Source organism: Lactuca sativa, chromosome 9 (genome assembly GCF_002870075.4).
Source record: "Lactuca sativa cultivar Salinas chromosome 9, Lsat_Salinas_v11, whole genome shotgun sequence".
Classification (NCBI taxonomy): Eukaryota; Viridiplantae; Streptophyta; class Magnoliopsida; order Asterales; family Asteraceae; genus Lactuca; species Lactuca sativa.
Window position 1 is genome coordinate 202,312,136 of NC_056631.2, and position 9,251 is coordinate 202,321,386.

Consider the following 9,251-nt stretch of genomic DNA (forward strand, 5'->3'; position numbering starts at 1 on the left):
CATGCTAGAGCTGGCTAGGTATTCATATTAGGACTAGAGTGCCCTGATTTTGTGATGCCTTAGCCTAGGAAGGGTTGTGCTGCTATGTGATGCATGAGAGCGAGTAGGTAGCAGTGAGGGGCTGATAAGAGGTCTACCGAAGGGTAGCCTATGCCAGTGAGATATAGAGTACTTGTGATATGGAATCCAAGGAGGAGGACTTAGGGTGAATACTGATGCGGTGTAGACGGTAGTATATGGGCCCGTACTACCGAAGACATCGGAGCAGTCCGCACTCTAAGTAAGAATCCTTTGGGTACTAAGGAACAAGTAGGGTTGAGTTATCAAGTACGAGCATGCTCGAACGAGTCTTTGATATTATTATGTTATATTTCAGAGATATCATGGTTGGGACATGCCACAGACCTGAGGCGAGCGGTGTGAGTGACGAGGAGCTTCGTTAGATGATCCACGATGAGGTGGCGACGAAGATCATGGCCAAGATTCCGGAGATGTTTGAGTCTATCAAGACCACACTGATTTAGACCTTCGATGAGCGGTATGCTGCCTTGGCTGAGGCTGCAGCCGCTACAGCTACCGCAGCTGTGGCTGCTGCTAGGCCTCAGGGAGGTGACTCGTTGTTGTTTCGGGAGTTCAGCAACATGAAGCCACCTGAGTTTGATGGGATGCATGATCTGATCGCTGCGATAAGATGGATTACTGATATTGAGGGATGCTTCTATACGTGTTCATGTCCGGAGCATCTAAGAGTTTGGTTTGCATTGAACCAGCTTCCCTGGGGAGCGAAGGACTGGTGGAAGTTCGTGACGGAAAGCTTTACAGTTGTAGAGATCTCAAAGGTGACATGGGAGAGGTTCACCACCATGTTCAGAGATGAGTATGTTCCCCCGGTGGAGAGGGAACGGTTGGTTCAGGAGTTATTGACCTTCAAGTAGGATATTGATTCCATCACCGTGATTACGAGGAAGTTTCATGAGAGGGCGATGTTCTGCCCTGAGTAGGTGTCTACTGAGCAGGCACGTATGAGCCGGTATTTGGGCATTCTGACGAGAGACATTCGGGAGTTCGTGTCAAACTCGACGTACTGGACATTTGCTGAGCTCCAGACAAATTCCCGGAAGAAGGAGATTGAGTTGGAGACTCAGGCCAGGGAGGAGGCCGAGTCTCAGAGGATGGATCGGCGGCCGGCTCAGTCTCAGCGGGCAGCCAAGCGGACCAAGTCCGCTGATTCGAGGACTGGAGGCCAGAAGGGTCGCACTTGTGGGAAGTGCGGCAAGGGACATGAGGGGGTCTGTCGATCGGGTGTTTGCTACAAATGTGGTAAGGAGGGGCATGTTGCCAAGGATTGCCTCAAGGGATTTATGGTTTGCTTTCATTGCAACCAGACTGGCCATCGGAAGGCCGAGTGTCCGCAGTTGCATCAGGGGTCAACACAGGGATCTATGCCTGCTGCTAGGGTTACTAAGGTTCGGCCAGTGAAGGCCGAGGCTCCGAAGGCGCGTGGGAGAGCTTTCCAGTTGACTGCGGAGGAGGTCTGTGCAGCGCTCGACGTTGTGGTTGGTATGTATTCTGTATTTTTCTTTTTCTGAGTTGAGATATTGTGATTATATGATGATATGCGTAGGTACTTTTCTTGTGAGTTCTGTACCTGCTTTGGTGTTATTTGACTCGGGTGCGAGTCAGTCATTTGTTTCCTTGGCATTTAGTCAGCACATTAGTATCCGTCGAGAGGCGTTGAGTCGACATCTGCGAGTTTCTATAGCTGACGAGCGAGCGGTGTATGCTATGGATGTGATTCGAGGATGTATCCTTGAGAACTTTGGTGTGGAGTTCCCGATAGATTTGGTCCCGATTCTGATGGGGGACGTGTGTGTTATAGTGGGCATGGAGTGGTTGAGCCGATTTGGAGCTGTCATAGACTGCGAGCGTCAGTTGGTGAACATACGAAACCCTAGTGGGGGAGTACTTACGGTGTACAGCGAGGGAACCCGATATGGGTCAGCGTTTTGTTCGGCTGCCAGGGCGAGGCAGAGTTTGCAGCAGGGCTGCAGCGGATTCGTAGCCTATGTGATGGACACGCGAGCGGCCACTGGGAGGCCAAGTTCGATCGATGAGGTTCCGATAGTCTGTGAGTTCCCAGATGTTTTTCCCGAGGAATTTTCGGGTGTGCCTCCCAAGACGCAAGTGGAGTTCCGTATCGATTTGGTCCCGCAAGCAACACCTATCGCCAAGGCGTCTTATCGCCTCGCGCCGCCAGAGATGCAGGAATTATCCTCACAGCTTCAGGAGCTGCTAGGGAAGGGGTTTATTCGACCGAGTAGCTTGCCTTGGGGAGCGCCGATCCTTTTTGTCAAGAAAAAGGATGGTTCACACTAGATGTGCATTGACTACCGGGAGTTGAACAAGTTGACGGTCAAGAACCATTATCCGTTACCGAGGATCGATGATCTGTTTGATCAGTTGCAGGGGGCGTCTTGGTTCTCCAAGATAGACTGGAGGTCGGGTTATCATCAGATGAGGGTTCGGGATGAAGATATCCAGAAGACGGCATTCAGAACTCGTTATGAGCATTACGAGTTCATGGTGATGCCTTTTGGGCTCACCAATGTGCCAAAAACGTTCATAGATCTCATGAACAGGGTGTGCAAGCCGATGCTGGATCGGTCGGTGATCGTGTTCATTGATGATATTTTGGTGTATTCGAGATCTAGAGAGCAGCATGAGGAGCATTTGAGGGAGATCCTTGGGATTTTGAGATCGGAGAATTATGCAAATTCTCCAAGTGCGAGTTCTGGTTACGAGAGGTCCAGTTCTTGGGTCATCTAGTCAATCAGAGTGGGATTTTGGTCGATCCAGAAAAGATTGAGGCGCTCATGAGGTGGGAGGTGCCGAGATCGCCCACCGAGATCAGGAGCTTTCTAGGATTGGCTGGCTATTATCGGAGATTTATCAGGGATTTCTCCAAGATCGTCGTGCTACTCACCAAGTTGACCCGGAAGGGTGTCGCTTTTTCCTGGGGTCCGGAGCAGCAGACCTCATTTGAGACACTTCGCCAGAAATTGTGCGAAGCTCCGGTGCTCACACTCCTGGAAGGGATGGATGATTTTGTGGTGTACTGTGATGCATCGATATCCGGGTTGGGAGCAGTGCTTATGCAAAGGGGGCATGTGATAGCATATGCATCGAGGCAACTGAAGCCTCATGAGACGTGGTATCCCACCCACGACCTGGAGCTGGGGGCTGTGGTGTTCTCCCTCAAGATCTGGTGTCACTATCTGTATGGGGTTCGGTGTACCATATACACAGACCACAGGAGTTTGAAGTACTTCATGGATCAGCCCAACCTGAATATGCGCCAGAGGAGATGGTTGAATGTGGTAAAGGATTATGGTTGTGAGATCCTGTACCACCCGGGCAAGGCTAATGTTGTAGCCGATGCCTTAAGCCGTAGGGTAGAGAGCGCCCCGATACGAGACGTTTGCATGAGATTGACAGTGATGACTCCGATGTTGGACACCATTCGAGGGGCCCAGGCGGAGGCCGTGAGACCGGAGAACCGCAAAAGGGAGCGGGTGATTAGACATGTATCGGAGTTCGTTACCGATAGTCGAGGACTTATGACCTTTTAGGGTCGGATTTGGGTACCGTTTGTGGCCAGAATGTGTACCATATTGATGGAGGAGGCACATAGATCGAGGTTCTTGATCCATCCCGGGGCCACTAAGATGTTTTTGGACCAGAAAAAGGAATATTGTTGGCGCTGTATGAAGAGAGATGTCACATGGTTCATGAGAGGTGCTTGACCTGTCGCAAGGTTAAGGCCGAACACCAGCGTCCACATGGTAAGTTGCAGCCATTGGAGATTCCCGAGTGGAAGTAGGAACAGATTACCATGGATTTTGTCACCAAATTGCCAAGGACTACGAGAGGTGTCGATGCGATTTGGGTGATTGTGGACAGGTTGACGAAGAGCGCTCACTTTCTTGCTATCAGTGAGAGTTCTTCTGCTGAGAGGCTGGCAGAGTTGTACGTGAGGGAGGTGGTATCGCGGCATGGAGTACCGATCTCAATTGCTTCAGACCGAGATGTGCGTTTTACTTCTAGTTTCTGGAAGAAGTTTCACGAGGAGTTGGGTACGAGGCTGCATTTTAGTACCGCATACCAGCCACAGACGGACGGACAGAATGAGCGGACGATTCAGACGCTCGAGGACATACTTCGGGCATGTGTATTGGACTTCGGAGGGAGTTGGGACACGTATTTGCCTTTGGCTGAGTTTTCCTATAACAACAGCCATCACTCGAGCATTGGTATGCCACCCTTTGAGCTGTTGTATGGGAGGAGGTGTCGGACTCCCATTTGCTGGGGTGAGGTTATGCAACATGTGATGGGGAGTACAGAGATAGTGCTTCAGACGACATAGCAGATACAGCGGGTCAGACAAAGGTTGTTGACCGCTCAGAGTCGCCAGAAGAGTTATGCGGATAGGCGACGATCCGAGGTCGAGTTCCAGGTCGGGGATTTTGTTCTCCTGAAAGTTTCTCCTTGGAAATTAGTGATTCGATTCAGGAAGAGGGGCAAGCTGGGGGCCTGGTATATTGGGTTGTTTAAGGTGATCGCGAGGGTGGGCAGAGTAGCATACCGTTTGGAGCTACCTGCGGAGTTGGACCAGATTCATGATACCTTCCACGTGTCGCAACTGAGGAAGTGTATAGCTGATGAGTCGGTAGTGGTATCATTAAAGGATATCCAGGTGGACGCGAGTCTGAATTATGCTGAGAAGCCGATCGCGATCTTGGATCGGAAGATCAAGGTTCTGAGGAACAAGGAAGTAACCCTGGTGCAGGTCCAGTGGCAACATCGGAAAGGGTCTGAGCTGACCTGGGAGCCGGAGTCGGAGATGCGGGAGCAGCATCCGGAGTTGTTCACAGCATGAGACTTCGAGGGCGAAGTCTGGTTCTAGTGTGGGAGACTTGTAACATCCCAAAAATCAGGTATACCTTATGAACCTTCATCTTTGAGCAGTTAGCACATTTGGCCCTTGTTAAGGAAATGCATGTTTGGCGAGTACACGGGGCGTACTAGGGTGTACGCTTAGCATACTCGTCCGTGTCTTGAGCGGGAAGGGTCTCCAGGTACGCGGGGCATACCAATGTGTATGCGGGGCGTACCCGGCCCATAAGAGAAACCCTAATATGTTGAGCCTCCCTATTTAAGCAACCTTAGGGCCCTTTTGTTGGCCACCTTTTCCAGAGCTTTACCATTTCAAAACCCTAAATCTCGTTCATATAGCAAGGGTGTGTCTAGGAGGGCTTTGTATTGTGTTCTTGGCCATTTGGAGCAAAGTGATAGCCTTGGAAGAGGAAGGGTTGGCGCTGAAGCTTTTGGATCTGAGTTTAGCAGTGAAAGAAGCTTCATTTTGAGGTAAAAAGTTTCAAGCTTTGCATCTTTTATGTTCATGCTTCGTAGAGAGAAGTTTTAGAGTTTTTGGTCACCAAGTTCATAGCTTTCTGAGTAGTTGAGCTCATAGAAGCCGAGATCTGTCCCATACTAGCTCATTTAGTGTTGTTATGTGATAAAAATCAAGTCTTGGTTGTTAATGGTTGTTCATGCATAAGATATGGATCTTTTAAGGCTGGAAATGGAGTGTTTTGGGTGTTGGTGACTTCCACAGCCATGCAAAGGCTTAAAGTCACCAACTTTATGGATTAAGTCATATTAGAGAAGTCAGATCTGGATTTTGGACGCAAGTCTTAACCAATTAAGACCTGAATGAAAAGGAGAAGGCTAGGAGTTACGCTGGGTGTAATCCCAGTACGTGTGGCGTAAGGGGCCACGTACCCCGATTCTGTGAAGCCTCCGGGTATGCTCAGCGTACAGATCTGGTATGCGCCGCGTACCTCAGAATGTTGACTTTTAGGGTTTGGTCAACTTTAGGGTATTTGAGCCATGAGAGGGGTAAAATGGTCTTTTACCCTTCTGAGAATGATAGGAAAGGAAAGAGTCTAGCCTTGGGGAAATGTATTAATGAGAAGTGTTTGTTATGATCAGGCGGAGGCTAGTTCTTATCTCGCAGAGTCCGAGATTTCCGAGATTTACCGAAGGTGAGTCTTTTCACTATACTGTACCCGGAAAGGTACATATGTGTGACCGGAAGGTCTTGTATGCTATGAGATGCATGTACTGTATGCTATGCGTTGCATGTTCTGCTTGCGTTATGTATGTGATATGTATGCTATGTATGATATGGGCCGGAAGGCATTATGACATGGACCGGAAGGTCAGGGAGTCATGGACTGGAAGGTTCGTATGGGTAGGACCGGAAGGTCTACCGAGACTGGGACGGAAGTCCCCTGAGACACATGGACCGGAAGGTCATGTAGAGTATGGCCTGGAAAGGCGTATATGTGTAAGTGGTATATGGGGAACTTACTAAGCTTCTTGCTTACAGTGTTTATGTGTAATGTGTTTAAGGTACTAGTGAGGACCGTGGGAAGGCGCCGGCATGACTCGTACACATACAGACGGATTTGGATATGTTTTGATCTTGGGATTTGATATGTTTTGTGTAATAACCATGTTACATTGGATTTTTTTGGTCTTGAGTGAAATTACGTTTTCAAAATGAAAAATTATTTTGAAAATTTACGTTGTTACAAGTTGGTATCAGAGCCTTGGTTTGAGGGACTCGGATGCACCTTTGGGTGTATCTAAACTCAAACTGAGGATTTGAGAAAATTTTCAAACGATAAAACTAATTTTTTCTAGAAAAGCAAGAGATTTTGAGACAACCAAAGAGGAGCAGTGTGTACGGTCAGCCAGCGCCCGAATAGTGAATCCCCAAAAATCCCTTACGTTATGTGTTATGAGATATGATATTTTATGTTATGCATGCTAGATCTGGCTAGGTATTCATATTAGGACTAGAGTGGCCTGATTTTGTGATGCCTTAGCCTAGGAATGACTATGTTGCTATGTGATGCTTGAGAGCGAGTACATAGCAGTGAGGGCTGATAAGAGGTCTACCGAAGGGTAGCCTATGCCAGTGAGATATAGAGTACTTGTGATCTAGAATCCAAGGAGGAGGATTTAGGGTGAATACTGATGCGGTGTAGACGGTAGTATAAGGGAAAAAAGAATTACACATTTATCTTCATCTTACCTAATTTTCATTTTCAACTACAACATATATAGCTAGTAAGTGTTCGGAAAAAATATGATGTAAGAGAAAGATAATAGTGAAATTTCGAATATCTTGAAAGTAAATCAAGTTATGGTTGAAGTTTAAGAACATTATAATTAATATATCAAACAAAACGACGTATTACGGTGTTATTGGGTACCTAAGGTTGTATATCCTTATGGGTATATTCGTTTTTTCCTCATATATATATATATATATATATATATATATATATATATATATATATATATATATATATATATATATATATATATATATATGTTATTTTGTTTTTTACATTTATTGTGAATGTACCAATAGAAATTTAGTAAATTAAATAATTATTTAATTAAATAAATATAGATATTAAATGATTTACATAATTATATTTATATTAAATGATATCCATAATTATAATTATCTTTTTATGGAAACTAATTAAATTCGTCATTAATGTTGACAATAATATTATTTCAGAATGAATTCGCATCTAGGTTTTTATATATGAATTCGTATTTTGTTTCAGGATTCACTCAGTTAAAATACAATAAAGTTGCATGGAATATGAAGAACGAGAGTGTATTCTACTTGAATACACTCTCATTCTTCTTGATATGAATTCATTCAGAAAGAATATTATTGTTCACAATAATGACGAATTTAATTAGTTTCCATAAAAATGAGTTATAAGTATGGATACCATTTAATATACATATAATTAATACTAAATTTCTATTGGTGAATTCTACCATACAATAGACGCGAGAAACATTTGAACATCTCTCTCTCTCTCTCTCTCTATATATATATATATATATATATATATATATATATATATATATATATATATATATATATATATATATATATATATATATATATATATATATAAGGATTCAATTGAGAAAAAAAAAGGTTGATAAAGGGGGAATCATTCTCAGCAACACATTTATTTTGCCGCAAAACACTTAGACGTACCGTCGGAAATGAATAACGGATAAATATATGTTTTCCAACCAAACATGTTTCCTTAAACTATGGTAATTATTACCTTAATATACACAAAAACATAAATTTTTTTTGTTTTTTTTTTATTTTTAGAAAGCCATTATTATCGAAAAATTATTTTAAATATATCAAAATTCTTAATTTTTTATCCTCTATAAATAGACATCCATATTGATATACTTTTAAGATAAAATAATTTTTTTTAGAGTTTCAGCTCTAATTATTCATAAGTTAATAAAAAAATCTATCAGATTTTTATTACAGTATATTTTTTATTCAGTTATGAATAACGATAGCTTCAAATATAAAAAAAATAAAATTACTTTATCTTAAAATTATATCAATATGGATGTCTATTTGTAGAAAATAAAAAATCATGAATTTTGGTATATTTAAAATCATTTTTCGATATAATAAGCTTCTTAAAAATTAAAAAAACAAAAAAAAAACTATGTTTTTGTATATATTAAGGTAATGATTAGCATAGTTTAAGGAAACATTTGTGTATTCCTTATCCATTTTTGCTGGTACAATAAAGGCTTTTGCGGCAAAAATAAATAAGAGGCTGAGAACGATTCCCCTATTCTCAACCTTTTTTATTTTCTCAATTGAACTTACCTATCTCTCTCTCTCTCCCTATATATATATATATATATATATATATATATATATATATATATATATATATATATATATATATATATATATATATATATAGAGAGAGAGAGAGAGAGAGGGGTAGGTTCAAATTTTTCTCACATTTATTGTGTACTAGAATATTCCAATAAGAATTTTGTAAAAAAAATACATATATATATATATATATATATATATATATATATATATATATATATATATATATATATATATATATAAAATGATATCAATACTTATAATTCTTTTTTATACAAACTAATTAAATTCGTTATTAATGTCAACAATAAAATTGTTTCAGAATAAATTCGTATCTAGAAGAAAAAGAGTATATTCTAACAGAATGAGAGTGTATATTCTAGTAGAATACACTCATGTTCTTCATATTCTATCAAACTTTACGTTT